Here is a 24,020-nt window from a genome sequence, read left to right as displayed (position 1 = left end):
GCAGGGAGAGGTAAGATTAAAGTTTGGGGAAGATAAATCCAACAGCTGGGAGCAGAGTATATGAAACAAAGGGAGAAATTGCAGGCACAGGAAAGAGACTGGAACGATCATCTTTAAGTCTGCCAGGCCTGGGCCTGTTTTTAAAATACTATGTTATTTGTTCTTTACCATAGATTCACAGGCAAGTCATTGATATCCCCATTGTTTAGGTGAAGAGACTGAGACCATGAAGCGTTTAACAACTTGATGACTATACGTGGGGACACTGAGTGCAGGGAAAGAAACTCGTCAAAGATGACTCAGGTTCTCACCTGGCCACTTCCCCCCTGAAGTGCTCCTGCCGTGTCTCCTGGGTGTTCCCTTAGCACCCTGTGAATCCTCCTACCAAGAGCACTCTTCACAGACTTTTACAATTCCCAGTCCTCCCCACCAGGCCCATGGACACCACTGCTGGACCAATCCCCTGATCCCCTGGCGAGGCATACAGCCTGTAAGCACCCGCAATGTCTTGCTAGATGAATATGAGCTGATGAATGAAGGGAGAACTCAGTGACCGGGAGAGTGAGGATGCCAATGGTAGGTTTACAGAGAGAAGCTCCCGGGCCAAAATGCTAAGCATCAGCCAGCCAGAGCAGGTGAGGCAGCTCTCTGGGGTAAACCCAGAGTGTTTGCCTATGAGGAACTTTGTGACTTAATATCGCTATAGAATGGGACTCTTCCAGGTGTCAGTGAGATGATTGGATGAGGCAGGGCTGCAGCCGCAGTGGAGATTCGACTCCGTTTTGTACCAAAGCTCCATACAAAATCAATAATGCCACATCTGAAAGGCTCAGAGAAGCCTGAGTGATTTGTCAGTGGGAACGTTTGGAGCTTGAAAAACAATTTATGCCACAACTTGTAAAACTTTAACATGAAGAATTGGTTTCCCTGGAGAGTTTGCAAGAATGTTCTACACAGAGAGAGAGAATCCATATCTTGGTTCCAAAAATGGCATCTACCTCAAACTTTTTCTGTTCCCCACCTGGGAAAGGGTCAAAGAGACCTGCAGACCTGTGATTACCACTTTGTTCCCTCTGGAAGTTGTAAAAACTCCTCTCCACACTCTAGAGGAGTCTCAACATCTCCCCCACATCTCCCTATGCTGGCTGTAGTCACCATCCCCCCAAAACACCATGCCAGTCACCTCCTTCTAATCTGCTACCAGTATTTCTCCCCTCCTCACTCCTCCCTCCACACTGTGAGTAGATAAGTTTTTCTAAATGCCGATCAGAACTAAGTGTAGAAATTACAACTCCTCAAGCTGGCATTTATGATCCTACATGCTGGCTGTCACCTCCCTCCCTGGACTCACCTTCCACAGAAGCTCCCTTCATGTTTATAGGCCACAGTCAAGCCAATTTCTAGCTCTTCTTGTATCCTGTGCTCTGTTTTCCAGCCATATTTCTGCTTTCAACCCATTATGCCTTCTTTCCAAGGGCTTTGTCAAAAAATCCTCCTGTCCTTCCAGAATTTTCTCAAATGCCACTTCCTATCTGAAGCTGATCCCACCTCTCTCAATGAGAATTAACCCCTCCCTTCATATATGTCCACAGTACTTCCTTTTTATGGCTCATAACAATTTTTCAAAAGATTGCCTCATATTTTAGTAAGTTCCATGACAGTTCATGAAACAGCCCATTGCCTCACAGTCTCATTTGGCGTGATATGACTAAGGTACATCAGCACATCAGTGGGTGGTTCTGATATTTGCAACCTAAGAATTTCTGTATTTAATGACCCTAATTAAAACTCAGCATATCAAAGGAATTTTTTAGACAAACAACAATTAGCTTTGAAAATTTTCACAATTTGTTAACTTTGCCAAGCTCAATAAACACTGTTTTTTTTTTTACCCCTCCTTACAAGTCTTCAATGGAAAGCTTTGAAATCCTGAAACCTTCCCTCTTTTGAGTGGAAATAGCATGGGCAATCATTTTCAAACTTCTCTCTCTTTTATTTCCTCTCCTCTCTCAAGTGAGAGATTCTATATCTCACTTTATGGATAGCCACCTCAAGCACTCATTATCATTATTTCCTCTCTTTTGGATAATTCTAAGCTTACAAGAATACACTAGAATCTCCACATTTAATTACCTCGTCTTAACTTAGTTCCCCACTCCAGAAATGACACCAGCAAAAAATCTCAGAAGGGATTGTTTATATATTCCTTATTTCTAGTTTCTTTCTGCCTATTCTTTATTTTTTAGTTAAATTTATATTTATATTGCACTAAATATAAACTCATTGTGGAAAATTTAAAAATACAGATGAACTGAGAAAATTAAAGTATTTATGTAAGGAAACTGCTAAGCACATGGTAAACTACATTTCCCAGTCTCCCTTGCAGTTCAGGTGAACACTTAACATTCCATTAGTGAATGAGACATAGACTCATAGTCTACTTACTAATGAAATGTGAATGGTAGTGCTATGTCCTACTTATTGGCATGAGCCAGAAACCCCCAGGCACATCCCTCTATGCTCTTTCCTCTCCCTGCAAGACTGAATGGCAAAGACCAGACCAAACCTGGAAAGCCAGGTTTTGAAAATGGCAGAGCCAATATTAGTCTTGGACTAATTAGTCTGTGTACAGAGGTCACCTGCTAAAAGTGAAGTCTAGCCCCAGACTACTACCAGAGTAATAGAAATAAACTTCTATTAAGTTTGAGCCATTAAGAAATTGATTTCCATCATGACAGCATTAAAAAATGCTGGTGACAGAGGGCACCTGGGTGGCTCAATCCGTTGAACATCCAACTTTTGATTTTGGCTCAGGTCATGATCTCATGATTCATGAATTCAAACCTCACATTGAGCTGTAGGCTGATGGTGCAGAACCAGCTTAGGATTCTCTCTCTCTCTCTCTCTCTCAAAATATATAAATGAACATTAAAAAAATATTTTTAAATCCTACAGACTTACTTCCTGGTGAAACTGGTGAAAATTATTTTTTTTTGAGAGAGAGAAAGAGAGCACAAGTGAGTGAGGGCCAGAGAGAGAGAATCCCAGCAGGGGTGGGGGTGGGGGGTGGAGAGAGAAGCAGGACTCACTCAAAGTAGAGCTGTGTTTTTACCCAAAGAGGGACTCATGTGGTGAAAATTATGTATTAAAAAAAATCATTCAGAGCATTTGTTAATGGTCCTAAAGATAGAAAGCATCTATTGAAGAAAATCTATGAAAATTTAGGAAGAAAAATGAGAGTCTGTGGTATCTGAGCCAATACTGCTCCTTTCTTCTCCTTTCCTCCCACTCAGTAGTTGGAAACTCAACCCCAGACTACTACAGCTAAGAGCCCAGAGCTCCTAGTTGGGAGCAGGACATCAGTGTTTTTTATTCAGTCCTCAGTGCCTTACTGCCGGAGCTAAGTTTTAGACAAGTAGGGATCAAGAAGGTAGAGATTCCCTTTTTCCACCAATTCCCACTCATGGAATGGAGGCTCTACCTCCAATGTGGCACACTGAGAATACTGGGGCCCTTGGGTTCTTTCCTTGACTCATGAATCAGTGATTACCCACCAGGGGAGGCAAGCTGAACAGAGCCCAGGCTGCTGCCTCCTAACAAGTGCTCAGCGCCTAGAGTGGGGGGATCCTTCAGAGTAGCTTGCCATTATCTTTACTCTCAGCCTCAGAGTCCTGTCTCAGATTTTTGCTTAGGGGATGAAGCAAGTCATAAAACAGATAGCTCCTAATCTCTCTTCCCAAAAGAACGGACTTAATTTGCAACAGAGCATATAGAAGTTCAAGCCGAAGAGTGCCCTCAAGAACAATGAGGATTGTAGTGAAAGACAATTGGAAGGAGATTTCATGGATCAATGAAGATACACCCTAGACTGTAGGCTGGCTACTGCAGGAGAGAAGTCAGAAATAATCCAGCTGGGATAAGCCTTCCTAGGATCAGGACAAATATCAAACACGAACCACCAAAACCATTCCTACAAGGAGCCATAATTTAATTGGATTAGTTTGTAGAGGAATATATACACCAGAGCATTATTGAAACCCTAGAGCAATCAGCTGGCAATTAGTGGAGTTTAATAGCTTTGTGTGAAAAGAGCAGAAGAAAGCTTTATCAGTATCACTGCCATGAGGTGTCATCCTAGAGCAAGGAGCAATATCAGAAGATTAACACTGTGGAAAAAGGGAGGGAAATTTCACCAAAAGAATCTAGCCAGTCACCAAACAAATAAAGAAGCAAATAACAATAATAAGCCTAGCTAATGTTGAGAGGAAGAAGACCAATACCCAGAATTACTATAATATATCATCTAATATGTCAGTTTCCTATAAAAAAATATTACAAGGAGTGCAAAGAAATGGGAAAGTATGACAAATAACAGGCAACAGAAACTGTCTGGCAGAGGAATAGACAACAGATTTAACAGAAAAAAGGTGTCAAGGTAGTCATTAAGAAAGTTCACAGAACTATAGAAAAGCATGATTAAAAAGGTAAAGGAAGGTATAACAATTTTGTATCAAATACAGACTATTAATAAAGAAACATAAATTATTTAAAAGTAGAAATTCTGGAGCTGGAAAGTACAATGACTGAAAAAAGACAAGGCTCAAGTGACTAGAATCAGACATGAGAGAGGGAACATTATTACCAACCCTACAGAAATAAAAAGGATTAAGGGGCGCCTGGGTGGCTCAGTCGGTTAAGCGTCCAACTTCAGCTCAGGTCATGATCTCATGGTTCATGAGTTCGAGCCCCACATTGGGCTCTGTGCTGACAGCTAGCTCAGAGCCTGGAGCCTATTTTAGATTATGTATTTCCATCTCTCTCTGACCCTCCCCTGCTCACGCTGTCTCTCTCTCTCAGAAACAAATAAAACATTAAAAATATTTATAAAAAATTTTAAAAAAAGAAATAAAAAGGATTAAAAGGGAATACTATAAGCAATGTATGCTAATAAATTAGATAATTTAGATGAAATGGACACATTCCTAGAAAGATAAAACTATCTAAACTGACTTAAGAAGAAATATATAATCTAAATAGACCTAAAACAAGTGAAGAGATTAAATTAGGACTTGAAAAAAAAAAAAAACTACCCACAAAGAAAAGCCCAGGCCTTAATGTCTTCATCACTGAACCCTACCAAGAATTTAAATTAGAATTAAAACTAATTCCTCATAAACTCTTGCAAAAAACAGAAGAGGAAAGAACACCTTGCAACTCATTTTATGAGGTCAGTATTATATTGATAAGAGAACCAGGCAGATACCACAGAAAACTACAGACCAATATTTCTTATGAGTATGGATGCAAAAAATCTTCAACAAATCCTAGCAAACCATATCCAGCAACATTTGAAGAAACTCATACACTATCAGGTGGGATTTATTCCAGAGATGCAAGGTTAATTCAACATTGGAAAATTAATTAATGTAACACTTTATATCAATAACACAAAACCAAAAATTACATGATTATCTCAATAGACACAACAAAAGCATTTGACAAAATCCAGCATTCTTTCAGGATAAAAACAACTCAACAAACTAAGAATAGAAGGAACGTCTTTAACCTGATAAAAACATCTGAAAAGCCCAGAGCTAACACCCTACTTACTGGTGAAAAATTGAAGGCTTCTCCCCTAAGATCAGGAACAAGACAAAGATGTCCATTCTTGCCACATTCATGTCCCGGATGTTCTAGCCGGAGTAATTAGCCCGTTTAGGTTGCTGTGGGCTTAGTGGCTTAAACAACAATTATTTCTCACAGTTCTGAAAGCTGGGAAATATATGATTCTGTGTCTGGTGAGAACATGCTGCCTGATTGAGTGACCAGGCTTCTCACTGTATCCTCACTGCAAAAAGGACAAGAGAATTCTCTGGAGTCTCCTTCATGACTTGATCACCTAACCAAGACCCCACCTCCTAACACCATCACATTGGGGGTTAAAATGTAAATGTATGAATTTGAGGGAGAGACAAACAATGACAGCACTTAGTGAAGAAAAGCAAATAAAAGGAAATCATATTGGAAAAGAAGTAAAACTATCTCTATTCACAGATGACATGATCTTGTACATAGAAAGCCCTAATGAATCCACTACAAAACTATTAGAACTAATACAGGAGTTTGGCAAAGTTGTAGGATACAAGATCAATATGTAAAAATCAATTGTATTTTAATACACTAGTAATAAATTATCCAAAGATGAAATTATGAAACAATTATACTCAAAACAGCATTAAAAAGAATAAAATATTCTTTTTTATTTATTAAGAATAATTATTTATTATTTTTATAATTTATCATTCTTTTATTTTTCATAAAATATTCTTTTTTAGGGGCACCTGGGTGGCTCAGTTGGTTGAGTGCCCGACTTCAGCTCAGGTCATGATCTCACAGTTCATGGGTTTGAACCCCATGACGGGCTCTGTGCTGACAGCTCAGAGCTTGGAGCCTGCTTTGGATTCTGTGTCTCCCTCTCCCTCTGCCCCTCCCCCACTCACACTGTCTCTCTCTCTCTCTCTCTCTCTCAAATAAATAAACATTAAAAAAATTTTTAATTAAATAAAATAAAATATTCTTTTTTATTATTAAGAATAATTATTTATCATTCTTTTATTATTTATTAAAAAGAAGAGAATGCTTAGGAATAAACTGAACAAAAAAAGTGCAGTTTTATATGCTGAAAACTACAATACACTATTGAAAGAAATTAAAGAACTAAACAAATAAACATACCATGTTTATGGATCAAAAGACTCCATATTTTCAAGATGGCTATCATCTCATGTAACATAGTGTGTCAACTATACTTCAATAAGAAACATAAAAAATAATTAAATTAAATCAAATTTTAAAAGATCACAATCATCTCCAAACCAATCTACAGATTCAAAGCAGTATCTGTCAAATTCCAGCTGAAATTGTAGAAACTGTACCAATTCTAAATTCATATGGAATTGTAAGGAACCCAGAATAGCTAATAAAATCCAGGAAAAGGAGGACAAATAAGGGGCATTATAGTTCCCAATTTTGAAGCTGACCACAAAGCAATGGTAATCAAGACAGATTGGTACCAGCACAGGATTAGACACGTGCATCAATGGAATAGAATTGAGAGTCCAGAAATAAGCCCATACACCAATGGTTAACTGTTTTCCACAAGAGTGCCAAAACCATTCCAAGGAAAAAGAAGAGTCTTTTCAACAAATGGCACCAGGACAACTGGACAGCAACATACACAAGGAATGGAACTCAAACTTTACCTCATACCATATACAAAAATAAATGCAAAACAAATCATAGATCTTAATGTAAGAACTAAAACTATAAAACTGTCAGGAGAAAATATAGAAGGAAGGAAATCTTCAAGACCTGGTATTTGGTAAAGGACTCTTATATGTGACAACAAAGGCACAAGCAATAAGAGGAAAACTGAACAAATTGGTCAGAGTATGGAAAATAAATTTTTTAATGTTTATTTACTTTTGAGAGAGAGAGAGAGAGTGCAAGCAAGGGAGGGAGAGCAGAGACAGAGAGGGAGACACAGAATCTGAAACCAGCTCCAGGCTTTTCCCTGTCAGCATAGAGCCTGACACGGGGCTTGAACTCACAAACTGTGAGATCATGACCAGAACTGAAGTCAGACGCTTAAGCAACTGAGCCACCCAGGTTCTCCTAGGGTATGGAAAATAAAATATTCATACACAATTGGTGGGAATTCAAAGTAATACAGCTACTTTAGAAAACAATCTGGTGGGGTGCCTGGGTGGCTCAGCCTGTTGAGCGTCTGACTTCGGCTCAGGTCATGATCTCACGGTCCGTAGGTTCGAGCCTTGAGTCAAGTTCTGTGCCGATAGCCCAGAGCCTGGAGCCTGCTTCAAATTCTGTGTCTCCCTCTCTGTGTCTGCCCCTCCCCTGCTCATGCTCTGTGTCTTTGTCTCTCAAAAATGAACATTAAACTTTTTTTTTCAAATGTATTTCCACACAAAAAAATTGTACTTGAATGTTTATAGCAGCATTGTAACAAGCTAGAGTGGAAACAACCCAAATGTCCACCAACTGATGAATGAATAATGAATGTGGCACATCCTTACAATGGAAATAATATTCAGCCATCAAAAGGAATGAAGTACTGATACATGCCACACATAGACGAACCTTGAAAACATTATGCTAAGTGAAAGAAGTCAGACATAAAAGCCCACATATTCTATGATTCAATTCATAAGAAATGTCAGGAATAGGCATTTAATCCCATTCCCATATGGAAGTTAGCCATATGGGAATAAAAGGGTAATAGATGGCTAATGGGTAATGGGCTTCTGACTGAGGTGATGAAACGCTCTAAAATTCACTGTGGTGATGGCTGTACATATCTGTGAATATACTAAAAAGCACTGAACTGTACATCTTAAATAAGATAACTATATAGTGTTTGAATTACATATCAGTAAAGCTGTTTTTAAAAGTTTGAGCCATTGATTATTGGGATCTATTTGTTACAACAGTTCAGCCTATTCTAACTAATACAACCCCATAATCTTACAATCCAGTAATATACTTCTTTTGATGCATACCCACTAGGCTTTGTTTTGTATGAATATAGTTTTTTAAAAACAAACCAAAATTCTTTAATATGCATTTTCTACTTAATTATAACTCTTTATGTCAATAAATATGTTTCATTTTCATTTCACTTAATATCTAGCACTAAAAATTTTCTGTTTTATTAAAGCTTAAAATCTTGGGTTTGTCAAACAGCTGAATTTTTCATTCAGTTTTTATTTTATCATAGTAGTATCAACTTTTTAGCCTTTTCCCCCATTCTTTTATTGTTTTTTTCTGAAAGATTTCCTTAACTTTATTACACCAATTCTTTAGTATATTTTACATTTCCAAACATCTACCTTTTCTTCTGAATATTCCTTTATTAAAGCACCCTATCATTTTTCATGAATGTAAAATCTCTTATGTCTCTGAAAGTATGAATTATGAGTTTTGCAAGTTTTTGTTCAATCTCCTCATTGTCTGACTTCTCTAGGTCTTTTTTCCTTCCTATTTCTTTGTTTTGTTCTCTGTGTTTCATCATAAAAGATTCTTCTAAATATGTACTCTTTATTGACTTTCTGTTCGTGTTTTAAAACAAGGCACCAGAAGCTAAGTGTGTCAGAGTGCAGTGTGCTAACTAGTGAGCTCACGGAGCAGTGAGGAAGTGGTGTCTGACTCCTTTGCTGTGCTTCCTAGATGTCAGCATGTGACACTAGACAGTTTCTCCAGGTAGATGTCCTCCCACCTCCTGGTCTGCACACTTAGTTATGACTGCCAGGTTTCTGGTCACTGAGAAAGGCAAGGGTGTGGAAGTTACCCCACCTGGTATGTAGAATTTCCCTTGATCCCTTTACTTCTGTGTGGCCACTCCCAAGCCCAAAGCTTCTCTCTCCCAGTCTCTCACTAGGGCCTCTTTCCTTCTTCAACTCTCTGTCATTTTTCCATACCAACCTCTGCAATGAAGAGTCTCTTATGTAAGTATTTAATGGCAGCCATCTTGCTAAATCTGAAGGATGTTTTTCGGTCCTCATCTCAGTCTCTCAGAAGAATTGAACAGTTTAGTGTTACTTCTCTCCAGAAACTCCTTATTTACTCCATGACAAGAGATCTCTCTGCTACCTTGCAGTCCATTTCCTACATTTTTTTGTAAATGTAAAACAGGCATGCCATTCTCCCGCTTAAAATGCATGAAAGCTTTTCAACACACTTTGAAATTGTCTGGTTTCCCCACGAGGATCCACAAGGGTCCACGTTGCCTCTCCCTGCTTGCTCCTCCACCTCATCTCTGATCATCTCCCGTGCACTCACTCTGCCCCAGACACCCTTGCCTTCTCTCTGTGGCTCAAACATACCAACCCGGTCCCCAGGGAGAGTTTCGTGCTTCTGTTCTCCCCCAAGCACTCTTCACTCAGGTCTTCCCGAGGATGGCTCCTTCTCATTATTCAATTCTCAGCTCAAACATCACGTCGTCACCCAATCCAAAGATGCATCCCTGCCACCATTATCCAAGCTACACTCACTTGGATATCCATCTCTTCAGCTGCCACTGTGGCATTTAAAATTATGTGATATTATCCTGATTATTTTTTCTTTACTCTCTGTCTGAATTTCCCAACAAGAATGGAAGCCCCACATGGAGGGTGCTTCTGTGGTGTTGTCTATTCTTATTCACCAGTGTCATCAAACAGTGCGTGACATGCGGCACATCCTTGATAAGTGTTCACTACTTGAAGGAGTGAAGTGAAATGAGAAATCATCTCAGCACAGTTCAGGGAAGGATCTATTTCCAGCTCAGACTATCACTCAGAAGGAAATCTTCCTAACAAAACAGACTGAAATTCTCTTGACCACCACAGATCCCAGAACTGCTCAGCACCTCGCAGAACACAGAACATTTACCTGGAAAGGCAGGACACCCATGTCCGACAGCCATTTGTCATCAGCAAAAAAGCAAGCAACTAGCAAGCAGTAAAATCTTTCAAAAAAATTAATTATGATAAATTCAGCACCTTAAGATGGAACTTTGGACAAGCGCACAAGTAAATAATAAGAATTTCACAACAGTAAGTGCAATATGTGAAGAGTATCCAAAACTGTCTAAAAGCCGGAATGCCCTCTTGGTCCCTATGATTAGGGATTCTAGTCATTTTCTTAGTGTGAAAGAATTAAAACTGGCCACCACAATTTGCTGTAGGTATTTTAGTTTTCAAGTTGTATAAACATGCAAGGTGAACTCTATAATAAAATGGTGATGGATTAGCCACTGTCAACACATTCTGACTTAAAGAGATTCTTTTAATACTTTATACATATAGCACACAAACAGATGACCATTGCTGTGATTTCCTAAAAATCTGAACACTTTTTGGCCCTACAATTCCACTTTAAAGAAGTTAATCAAGGAAAATAATTAGGAATGTGAATTAATTTTTGGCCAAAAGGATAGCGATTATATTATCCTTGATAACAGCAATCCAAATATCCAACAACAGGAGATTGGTTATAGCCATTTACAAAATTACTCCATGGATAAATATTTATTGGCATGTAATGAGTTCATTAGGTTGAAAAAGGAAGGTTACAAAGCAATATGGTCCCATTATATCTATACAGTATTTTATAGTATGTGTTTTTTCTTTATCCTAATCTAAATTATTTTTTTCTCATAATAAATAGGTGTTAACACTGCAGTTTGAAAACAAAAAAGCTGTAAAATTAAAATCAACATTTTGCTGATGATCCCAGAATGAGCACAATTAAGTAAGAAGCACTCTATATGATAGTGTTTCGTAATGGGTTTATTCCACCTGAAAGTGCCATAAACCATACACACATGATGACATCAACATTTAAGCCCCAACTAAATTGACAGGCTCTACCAGACGCTTCCAATTCAGGTGTCTCCCAGCCCTTGCTTCTCCCGTCTGGCACTCCCTCCCTCCCCCCACCTCTGCCGCCAGCATCCCCAGCCTTGCTTTCTTTTCGGAGGCTCCTGTCTCAGTCAGCTCCAATGGCATAACAAAACACCATAGACTGAGTGGCTTAGACAACAGACCTTTATTTCTCATGGTTCTGGAGGCTGAAAGTCCAAACTCAAAGCACTGGCGAGAGCTCCTGATGAGAGCTCTCTGCCTAGTTCGCACCTTCTTCCTGTCCTCGGAAAGTGGCCTTTCCTCAATGCATGTAAGCAGGGAAAGTGGCCTTTCCCCAACGCATGTAAGCAGGGAAAGAGGACTCTCTCTTCCTCTTCTTCTAAAGCCACTAACAACAAAGCCCCACCCATCTGACCTTGTTTAACACTAATTACCACCCAAAGGCTTCATCTTCAAACACCATCATCACTTTGGGGCTGGGCCTTTAAAATACGAGTAGGGGGCGGTGGGGTACAACACTCCATCCATAATGCTCCTCTTCTCCTAATTACATCTGGATGCGTGCCAGGGCTCTGTCCTGATGCCTCACACATTCTCCACCATTCACACACATTGATGGTTTCTTATTTTTTTAATCTCACATATGTCCCAAGAGTCTTTAACTCCAATTCCAGACCTTAATCTCTCCCGAGTCCGACAAATGGTTCAAATTCACATGCCCTGAAGTGTCTACCCTTTTCCAATCCTGCTTCTTCTACCATGCTCACCCCTGTGGTAGATGTATGTCAAGACCACCCACCCATTTACCTGCACTGGCAGACGGGCAGATGGCCTAGATTCCTCCTTCTACCCACAGTGGCTAAGCACTCAGTTTGTACCATAAGCCTTGGTGGCTCCTGCCGCCAAGTACACAAGAGATGCTCAGGCCCTGAAGCACTGGCAGAGAAAAGGGGAAAATTGCTCAATCCAGGATATCAAGACTCAGGATTCAGAGCTTAGCATGACAGGTGTGACCTGCCTTGTGTGGAGCTATCAGTGGCTTTAGGCGCTGGTGTGGCCGGCCATGAAACCCACACAGCCCTTGGCCTCCCTGACCTGTGGACACCTCACCGAAGTGGACTGTCAAAACCTCCAAAGTACAGGATGCCCTAGAAGCCAGGGAAGCACAGATGACCTTCCTGGTATATCACAAATGGCATATCATCTGCTTACTTAAGGTTTTGTGAGCAAACAAGGCAAAAGCAGCCTTGGACGGGGGCGCCTGGGTGGCTCAGTCAGTTAAGCCTCTGACTTCCGCTCAGGTCATGATCTCACAGCTCACGATTTCGAGTCCCGTGCAGGGCTCTGTGCTGACAGCTCAGAGCCTGAAGTCTGCTTCAGATTCTGTGTCTCCCTCTCTCTCTCTCTGCCCCTCCCCTGCCTGTGCTCTGTCTCCCTCTCTCTCTCTTTCTCAAAAATAAGTAAACATTAAAAAAAATTTTTTAAAGAAAAAAAAAAGCAGCCTTGGACTGAGTGGAAGACTTCCTTCTCACGAGATCCGTGCTGATTGACATTGGTTTTGCAGGCTTCTAGACTATGTCCTATATTTCCTCTTCCTGCTCCTCTCCCCTCCTGCTCCAGCCTTTTCTCATACAGATCAAAGCTTAGCTCCTAGTTTCTCTCTTACTCAAATCTCTCCTGACTCACAACTGTCGTCCATGTTGCCCAGGAATGGGCCTTTCCAACATGTAAATCTGACACATTTCACCCACTGAAAACCCTGGGGAGGCTTCCGTTATCCCCTGGGAAAGGGATCCTTTATCACCCGGTTCCTGCTTGCCTGCCAACACCTCCACACCTCATTCTCACACACTCTTGACAAATTTGCTATTCCCAAGCAAGCCGTGTTTCCTGTGCCACCTCTAATCCTTGCGCGTGTGTTCACTCTCACGGGGTCTCCCCATTCCCAGCCTCCCAGGTCCTCTCCCACCTAAGCACTTCCCCAGGATCCCTCCCCCACACCACACCGGGAGATTTCAGAGCTACTTGCCCCTGTTGGACTTCATACAGCCTGTGGGGCAGCCAGACCTCACCATAACTTTTAGACTTCCCTCTCCTCCTCCATGGTGTAAGCACTTAGAGAAATGTTCTGGATTTTCTCACCTTTCTTCACACTGGTATATTTGAACTTAGACATAAATGTTCAATAAATATTTTTGAATGAGTTGATTAACAAAATTAAAAACAAATCAAAGAATGACTAGATGGCACCAATGACAACAGACATTACCTCTAGGGTTAAAATATGCTTCAAAAGTGCTTGGGAATCCTTGTGCCCATAGATATGGAACATTGGATGTGGAGGAATAAAAAGGTTAGGGAACTTGGAGTTGCCTGGGTGGCTCAGTCAATTGAATACCTGACTCTAGATTTCAGCTCAGGTCATGATTTCAGGGTCATGGAATCTAGCCCTAAGTCAGGCTCCTCACTGAGCGTAGAGCTCCTTAAGATTCTTTCTTTCCCTCTGCCCCTCCCTCCAGCTTGCACACACATCAGCATGCACTTCTCTCTCTCTCTTAAAAAAAAATGGGGGGTGGCATGGATGGACCTTGAGGGTATTATGCTGAGTGAAATAAGCCAGGCAGAGAAGGACAAATATCATATGTTTGCACGTAGAGGAGGATTAGGAGGAACCTGATGGAGGAACAAGGGGGAGAAGGGCGGAAATGGTGGGGGAGAGGAAGGCAGGCAAACCATGAGAGACTCTTGAATGCTGACAAAAACTGAGGACTGATGGATGTGGGGGGGAGGAGGGATGGGCATGGAGGAGGGCACTTTGGGGATGAGCACTGAGTGTTATGTGGAAACTAATTTGACAATAAACTATTTGTAAAAAAAAAATAAAATAAAAAAATAAATGCTATGGATTTTGGAGTCAAAAAAAAAATGGGGGGTGGGGGAAATGAACCTATTTGTGGTACATGGAAATCTGAAGAGTCAGGATAATCCAAAGATGGCGAGACATGAGATACTGGCCTGAAGAGATTTGCAAACTCCTATATTATGGATTTGGTGATTTTCCAATAGCCAAGTGAAGGAAACACTGGAGCTTTTCTTGCAAATAAACCCACCTTCCCTGAGCAAATAAACTCCAAAAAAAATGGCCCTGGCAAAACAAACCCCACTGGAAGCAACATCCTGTTAATCAGGAGCTCTGAGATGTGACCTGCCCAGGCGGCTCCTGGACCTCTTCTGCCATTTTATATTTCCTCTTTAATCAAATCCCTGGATGCTACAGTTCTCAACTTGCAGAGATTTAAAAGGCACTTTGATTAATGGACTTGATCAGTGTCCGCTCTTGTTTAACCACGGTGTTCTCCTCCACGTTTCACATTTCACACCCACATAGCACCTTTTATTACAGGAACTGAAGAATGTGATGGGCTGCCAGACAGCAGAGTAATTTATGAAAAATATATTTTTAAAGGGAGAGTGTATTAAAACTCGAAAAGAACTCAGTGCCTGTTGCTATTTTAATTTTAAATAGGCTATGCAAATAATTAAATGTCAGGTCATACTGACACCATCAAATTTAGGAGAGTAGAGATGGTATACAACCCCCAGAGACCCAGGGAATATTAAATCAGATAGGATTTACCAGAGCACTGAAACATATCTGCTTTTGACATGAAATAACAGTATCGATTGCGTTAAAAATGAGCCAATTTCCAAAACCCTCCAAACCTGCTACAAATGTTTCCACATATACCACAGTTCTTTAAAAAGAGATAAAAAGAGATCGAGATGAATTTGTAACCATATTTAAGCACTAACTCCCTCTTTGGTTTGTTCGTTTGTTTGTTTGTTTGTTTTTACTTTTCTCAAGCCTCCTCTGCCTTACATTAGCCTATTTCAAATATTGACCTCTAGGAGAGGATGGATAAGAACACCCAATATGCAAGGCTAAAGTAATGTATACTGCTCACCTAACTTTAGAACAGTTTAATTTAGGTATTTACCTGAACTTTCCTTGAAACTTGACCAATGAGAGAGGGTCAGCCATGAGAAGATCTGACTTCTCCTCAGCACAGCGCTCCAAGTGGCCATTAACAGTCAACTGCTGATTGGCTGTGGATGAGCCCTGTGCAAGGCCTGGTGGGGGATGTAGAAAAATCCAAGGTAAAAAGCATTCCATGTAGCTATGGGAACACATTGAGCAGCATCAAACATCACGTGACTCTGCAACAGGGAATGGAAGGAAGACTTGGAATACTTGGATGCTAGTCTTCCTCTTAGAATCTTGGTTCTTCCTCATCAGTAAAATAAGAGGGTTGGACCAAATGATCTATAAAATTCCTTTTAGAGCCTGTAGCCAATAATTCTAGCTAAAAAGTGAAGTTGGGTTTTAGACAATTGGAGAGATAGGGTAGATTAAGTAGAGAAGCCCTTTTGTGAATGGGGTCATTTGAACAGTCAGATGAGAAATAAGATATAGCTATTGCTTCTTGGAGGCTTCTTGGTGATTTCAGAAAAAGCTATAATCAGCCCCGAGTTTTTCAAACAGCTTCAACTGCCACAATCCAAAGCAGTTTTCACCTTGGCTTCTGCATGAAAATTAATTGGTATGATCTTCTCAGCCATGCACACATTCAAAATCATCAACATACGAATATGTCATCTGGTCATCTCAGAACACAAAGGGCTGCACAAAGGCAAATCACAGAGCTGTGGAATAAAGAGGAAAGAGTTGTCAGGGATTCATATGAAAGAATTCACCTTTCGCTGCTGCCTGACAACAGAAGAGCCAGCACAGAAGCGCCATGGGAGGGAATTATAGGCTTGCATGGTAATGACGGGTCCGGATCAAGACTCGGGTATGAGTGCAAAAATTCCTGATCTTGCTTCACAGCGGCATTAAAAGCAAGTCCCAAGTGTATGAAAATATCCCCCATCTTACAGGCAACAGTTCAAGTTTGGGTAATTAGCCATAATACAAATACATACATGTTACTGTGATATTGTGAGTTTAGATAATAAATGGTTGAAATTCACTTTGTGGGTACAGAGTGCTTCATAAATACTTACTCTCCAGAGAGACTTCAGTTTAGAGTTACTCACCCCATTTTTTGGACGTCTCCTTATCCAAGTCGCACCAGGTCCCTGTTCTCTTTGTAAAAAGTTCAAGTTCCACACTAGCCTCTTCACTGTTCCCACGGTGGCGGATGGACCCTGGCTTGGATCTTCCCATCCCAGCAGAACAAGAGATCCAGGACAAGCCAGGAGTGGTCTTTTGAGTGACTTCCAATTCACAAACAGCTCCAGTGACTTATTATTTCTTGGTTTTTCCATGCTCTAAAGCAAAAACGGAACTATCTCTGTGACTTACCCCAGACCACAGGGATGGATGGTTCCTTGTGGGGATGCTTTCTCCAGAGAAGAGCTCATACTACCAATTCACAGCTTTGGGCCTGCACACTGTTCATCAGCCACCTCACAGCCCCCACATCTCAGCCAGGAGCCAAACAGGAGGCTCACCAAAGGCTCGCATTCTCTGGGAATATATGAGACAGGGCAGTACAGGGGCACCTGGGTGGCTCAGTCGATTGGGCATCTGACTTCTGCTCAAGTCATGATCTCACAGCTCATGGGTTCAAGCCCCACCTTGGGCTCTATGCTGACAGCTAGCTCAGAGCCTGGAGCCTGCTTCAGATTCTGTATCTCCCTCTCTCTCTGACCCTCCCCTGCTCACGCTGTCTCTCTCTGTCTCTCAGAAATAAATAAAACATAAAAAAAAAAAAGATAGGGCAGTACAGGCATCATCTCCACTAGCTCCCTCCCTAAAGCAATGGTTCTAAAGACACTTACCCAACATGGTGTTGGCCCATACTCCAGAGACCCTCTAGGGCCAGGATGGAGTTGTACTGGCCAGAGAATCCCCCGTTAGTGATAGAACACAGCAACAATCCTACTCCACCTTCCTGATCCTCCATCTCCTCATTTGTAAAAAGAAGGTTTTCATCTGTCTCTTAAGGCTTTAACCTCCATGGTCGCCTGCTTGGTGGATGAGCCTGCTTGGTGTCCAAAACTCATTTCCGGTGTTTACTGCTGTACAGCCTGACCTCAATTTACTTGTTTTTGTGATAAAATAATGCCTGCCTCACAGTGCTAACTGTAAGAAACAAAATTAATTAAGCATGTGAGTGTTAAACCACATGAGTGAGCTGTCTTACCTCATGTAGCAAGACCTCTTACCTTACCACCCGCCATAGTTCCTTTCCCCCAGAGGTCCTCACTAAGCACTAGATTGAGTACTTGGTGGACTTAAGCTGAGAACAAAATTGGACCCTCAGGATATCCCAAACCCTGTTTGAATGAAGAGTTTATCTGAACCATCTCTATTAAAGTTGGAGATCTCAGACTAATAATACCTCCCAATTCATGAAATCTGTTTAGAGCAGCCAGGCATGCAATATGAAGGAGTCATGTTAAGAGAAAAGGAAATCCAGGCACCTAGGAGTGAGTATTAGGTGCGTATGTACATGTCCCATTATTTTCATGTCTTAAGACAACACCATTTTATTATATCTCATGACTTTGTGGGTCTGGAATTCAGTTTAGTTGGAGGACCTGTCCGTTTCACATGGCATTACCTGAAGTCAGTCTGTGGTATTTAGACGGTGAGGAGACTGGACTGGAGAGACTAAGACAGTTTCACTCATTTTGGGGGCTTTGGCAACAATGGCTGGAAGGGTCGGCTCAGCTGGACTGTCAACTGGAGAACCTGAATGCAACTATGCCAGCACGGTGGTCTCAGGGTAACCAAACTTCTTACACAGTAAGCTGGAGTCTTGAGGGAGTTTTCTAAGAGATCATGGCAGGAGAAGCAAGGTTTCTTCTGATGTAGCTTTGGAAACCAGGCACTGTTGTTTCAACCACATTCTAATGGTCTGCTGGTCCTATTGAATGACTAAGCCTGGTCCAGATTTCAGGGGACAAGGATCTTGAATTTACCCCAATACTTGAGCCTCAGTTCTGCTGCATAGAACCAGGTATGGTGTGACCTCTTCCATCTTCTCAGCCTTCCCATTGTCACCACCAACGTCTTCATCATGTAATGAGAAAGCAAAGACTGAGACATCACGACGGGAACAGAAAACCCCAGCAGGTAAGGACCAAAGGACCTTCTGAACGGCCATCATCTTGAAATATCTGGCTGTGTCCAGTCAGCTTTCATTAGCCCAGAACCTAGAATACGAAAGATCTTCCCACAGTCTCTGCTCCACAGAGATGAAAACTGTCAACAGGTGGTTCTCTGGAGACTGGCACTCCCAGGAGACTCTCTATCACCTACTGTTGATGGCAGGCATCAATGTGAAGGGACTCGGTCTTCCTCAGAGAGGACAAGAGAATTGGGCAGCTGACAGGTTGTGTCCCTTTACTGCTGGTAGCCATCATGCAAGAGGGACCCAAGGCTTCTCAGGGTTGGCAGGTGCCCAAGCCTCTCCATTAATACCAGCAACCAGGATCTTACAACAGAAGTGTACTTGTCCATATGCTGCATCGTTATGGGTGGGCTGTGCCTTTGTTCTGCTTCATCTCTACTCCAGGACAAAGACTGGGAAAGCAGCTTCTATCCAGAACATTGTCAGTCATCATAGCAGAAGGAAAGGTGAACACCATAACCATCAACCCTTCTGCTCAAAAGTGGCTCCTGTCACCTCTGACATGCACATGTCGTTGGTCGAAGCAAGTCGGATGGTAACACCGAACACAGAAGGACCAGGATGTAGAGCCCCCCCACCACACGGAGAGGCCCTGCAGAGAAGGGTGCCATAATACTTAGTAAATATTAACATCAGCTGCCATAGTCTGTACTCTGGACATCAACATGCAGTTCCCTCCCCTGCCCATGTGAGAGAACACTTTCCCCTCCCCAAGGGAGACAACCCCCTAGTCCCCTCCAAGTGCTGTATGAGCTCTAAGTCCAGGACTGGTGCATAAGGTATAAGCCCCTGTATAGAAGGTTTGGATGTGCCTGCCTCCTTTAGATGGGGACACCTGAATAATTAAGTAAGTCACTTGCTCCCACACACAAACTTAATATGCTATTAGGGACAGGGACACAATAAACACTCCCACTGGGAAGTGGATGAATGGAATTCATTTACCAGTCAGAGACCCCCAGTAAGTCTAAAGTCCCTCCAGGCAGGCGTGGTGACCAGCCCCTTGTCCTATGATGGGCACATTCCTTGATTAGCCCATTCTTTTCCATAGCAGAAACTCCCCAGCCCACTCTTCTCCATCATCCTTGGTTCTGCTCATGGAGAGGTCCACTTCTTCACAACCCTCCTTTGCTATATCTCAAAAGGAATATGGTCTCTTTAGGCGCTAAGCAGAGCTCTCAGCCTCTCCTCTACCTAAAAAATCCTGCATGGGTGTGGGGCAAAGTTTGTTTTAAGTATCAAATGGGTGCAGTCTCTTTTACTCCAAGCCGGTGGATTATTTTTCCCCCATACAATTCTCTTAAAATGTTAGTTGGTTTCTCATATGTTTGATTCTAGTCAGCCTCCAGAACCAGGAAAGATAATAATACTATGACTACTCTTGCTTTAAGCGCCTCAGTTTGGGGTTGGTTTGTTATGTAATTATAGATAACAAAGTACAGATACCCAGGGCCAGGCAAGGCCTGTTGAAGCAGAGTTGCTGGTGGAGAAGCCTGTATCTCGCCTCTGTTTCTCTAGGTGATTCTGTTGTTGCTGAGGGTTGAAAAGCTGCTGATCTTCTGTGATACCAGTGAACAAAAATAAAGGGTTACACAAAAAGTCATCTTTGGCTTATCCCTATAAGAAACTCCCTTTTCTATTTTTTTCCCCCATCACATTCACATAACAGTCAGATAAAACCAAGTAGATAGTGACCAGATGGTAAAGGGTTGGAAGCTATATCATAGGAAGAAAGTAGGGGAGCGGGTGCATGGGGAGGTGTTTAATGGAGAGAAGAAAAGTTGACAGGGAGCATTTAGTTATCTCCCCATATTTAAATGGGTAAGAAAAGCTTTCTCTGCTTACTAGAAATCAATAGGAAGCCATTAGATAGAAATCACAAGGATAAAGATTACACTTGATATGATTGATCGTAATAAGATGGAGAAAGTAGTATTTTCTTAGTAGCTATTACCAGAATACGTAACTAGGGCAGGGACTTGGGCTTTTCACAAATAGCCTGGTGAGCTCTCTCCTGTGCACATGACAGGATCGCATCTCCTCACCCCTGTGAGGTTAGGAATGACCAAGTGATTTACTTTCAACAACAACAACAAAAAAATGTGACTGGTAATGCTTGTACATTTAAAAAAAAAAAAAAAACCTTCAAGAGCCAGCGTGCAAATGGCCACATCCCCTTTCTTTCTGTGATGTTTAGATACTAGAGACACCATTAATCTGGGTCCAGAATGAGGTCGTGAAGCGGAACTCCCAAGTAGGGTTGCCAGATAAATTACAGGATTTCCAATTAAATTTGAGGTTCAGAAAATAATAATAATAATAATATTTTAGTATGCATTTTGGGGGGCATATGTATGTTAAAAAAATTATTGAGTATTTGAGGGCATCTTGTATTTTCCCTTCCTAATTCTGGCAACCCAACTTCCAAGGGACCCCTATAAGTCATGTAGCATTAGGAAGAAATAAACTGTTGTTATTTGAAGCCATATAGACTTGCAGATTGTTTATTACAGCCAAATAACTTAGCCTAAACTGACTTAACTATTTCCCATTTTTGATAAGAACATATTTTGATAAGGCCTAAGCGTGACCTTAATATGTGAAAGGAGGTAGGCAGCTTCTCTGCATAATAAGAGAGAAAACTGAGGGCTCCCAGAGGTAATTTGAGAAGGAGAGCTGGATAGAAAATTGTTAAAACAGAGCGTCAACCACCAGGGAGTTGCTTATCTACTTGAAAAATAAAATGAGAGAAAATGATGGTAGAGAGCAGTCTTGAGGTCACAGAAGTCATTGTGGGGTTTAGCATAGGCATGGAAGGACTTCACCCAAAAGTAGGCTTGCCTGAGCCCGGGGTGGCCAAGTCAGTAGGAGAGGAGCTGAGCGCAGAAACAGCCCGTGGGGAATGGGCAAGGCCATGTCTGCTCTACACTGCCACCTACCAGCCTCATCAGTGCTCGCGGGCCAGGGCTTCAGGGCAGGGCTGGAGATAAAGCTCTAGGTGGCACCTGGACCCAAGTCACAGGCCTGCGCTAACCCTAAGAGACTAATTACATTCCATGATGCAGACGTCAGTGCCCCTCCTGGGCCCCTGGTAGGCAGGGGATGGTGGTTGGGAGTTGATTTCAATGCCACCACCCAAACGTGTTTGCAAACTTTTGTTTGACACACCAGTGTTATAAGGAGCTTTCCTTGGTAGCAAGGGATCTGTCATTTCGATGTATCCTCACCCCACATGGTCCCCTCTTACCACATGGTGGATGTTAAACATACAATATAATTGATGCCAGGAGGCCCAATATTTTGAGACCCCCTTTAGCCGCTACAACTCGTTTTGGCCACCAGGGGGCAGCATAGTGTCATGAACTAGAAACTGGTGGTGCCTTAGAATCAGGGTGGATGGGATTCCCATAAATCAATTAGGGGAAGACCCCAGGCTCTGCCAACATTTTCCTGGGTCCCGAGAAAAGGGAGATAGACATTTTTTTCCCTATAAAGCTATATTAATCCAATTTAAAAGAGCTGCCCTTTATTCTGAAATTTTCTTTCCCAATTTTTTTACCATTAAAACATCTTTTCTTTTATGTGGTAGGATTTTTGTTCTGTTTGCTTATGCTTTACATTACTATTTAAACAAATAAATAATGGCAACCTTCCGGTGTTCCAGAATGCTTGCAGTAAGTGACTGTTTCGGTTTGTGCGATCAATGGTTGGTAGATCTCTGAGTGTTGAATGTCAGAATCTGATGGGGCCTATGACAAAATTAGGGGAGTAGATACACTTCACTTTTGGGTCCCCCAGACCTTCTTTCCTGCCACCCATTGCTCTTTCCTTTGTGCCCAAGGGGCCAGCCCAGGGCCCTCCTGCTCTCTCCCCTGCCAGCCTCCTCCTCTAAGCTGAAATCTGTTCTCGGGAAAGAATCTACTATCAGCAGCTTAGACATCAGTGAGAATTTAACTCGCTCCTTTTCCCTCCCAGAAAACTTGCCTCGGACGTCTTATCTCCGATTCCAGAATGCAGGTGTTTGTGGCTGCAGGGGGAGATAGGAGAAGAGGGGAAGGCAGTCCACGTGGCGATAAAATCAGCCCCCCCAAGGGGCTTGCAGATCGCATGCTGCTTTCTCAGAGAGGCTACACAGCCGCCCCAACGCGGGTAGACCAGTTCCCCGGACAGAGTGGCCCCAGTGCTTACTCTTCGTTCACCTTTATGGAATATCTTAAGTCACACCCATAAGTGCTTACGGCCCTGATGACACAGCCTTCTGTCCGTTAGGCCCGTGCAGCCCAAGCAAGAGACAATGCCCCAGCTCATAAAGGGCCTGCTTCAGTCACAAACCAGAACGCATTGCCCACGGTGCGTTGTGGGATACAGTAGCATTTTTAGCAACGACTGTACCAAACAAGTTAGCGAGCCTGCGCTGAGACCTGCCATGGCTGGGGGGCTGGGGGGGTGGGGGGGCGGGGGGCCGCGGAGACGCTGGTGTTACGGGTCTACAAAGAAGTATGAGTATGAGACACGGTGAGGCTGCCATCAGAAATGCTCCAAAACAGGGGCGCCTGGGTGACTCCGTCGTTAAGCGTCCAACTCTTGATCTCCGCTCAGGTGGTGATCTCAAGGTTTGTGGGTTTGAGCCTCTTGTGGGGCTCTGCGCTGAGAGCGGGGAGCCTGCTTGGGAGTCTCTCCCTCCCTCCTCTGCTCCTTGCCCACCCATGCTCTTTCTCTCTGCCTCAAAATAAATAAATGCACTTTAAAAAAATACTCCGAAACAACTGCCAGAGTTGAAAAGGAGACGACAACGTGTTTGGGAGCCTTGGGAGGCCTTCTGCGCTGGGCCTGAAATAACCTGTAGGCTTTGGACGGCAAACAGCAACGGTACAGCGGATCCAAGGGTAGGAAGCACAGCGCTGTGCTGAGAGCTCAGCCGGTCCGGTTTGGCCATCCTGTCGGGCATGCAGCAGGGAAAACGAAACGCTCAGGAACGACAGGCAGGCTTGGCAGGCAGCCAGCGGTGGCCTCAACCCCAAGGCCACAACGGACCGCTCTGTGGCCTTGGCGGACTCCCTAAGTCTCAGCGACCTGAGCAGCCAACGGTAGCCCGCGAACCCAAGCAGTAAGAAAAGTTTAATAGTAATTGTTACTTTTTTCTTACCCAGTCTCTGTCTCAAGCCTCATTCTTCCTGAGGTTGGAAATGCCATCCCTCAGAGTTGGGGCTCCCGCTGTAAGTGGCCTGTGGCCCGCAGGGGCCCAATCAGGGGGCAGCCTCTGTGTCTGCGTCTACAGAGGCCTCCCCACGCCCCTGCTGGGCCAGGGCCGGAGCTAACTGCCTCCCCTTCATCCTCACGGCCATCTGGAAGGCTGGCTGGGGCTGCCAAAGCAAAGCGCTACAGACCGGGTTGGGGG

This window comes from Hyaena hyaena, unplaced genomic scaffold, assembly GCF_003009895.1.
Source record: "Hyaena hyaena isolate Hyena2069 unplaced genomic scaffold, ASM300989v1 scaffold_41, whole genome shotgun sequence".
Taxonomy (NCBI): Eukaryota; Metazoa; Chordata; class Mammalia; order Carnivora; family Hyaenidae; genus Hyaena; species Hyaena hyaena.
Note: the sequence above shows the minus strand (reverse complement) of the source record.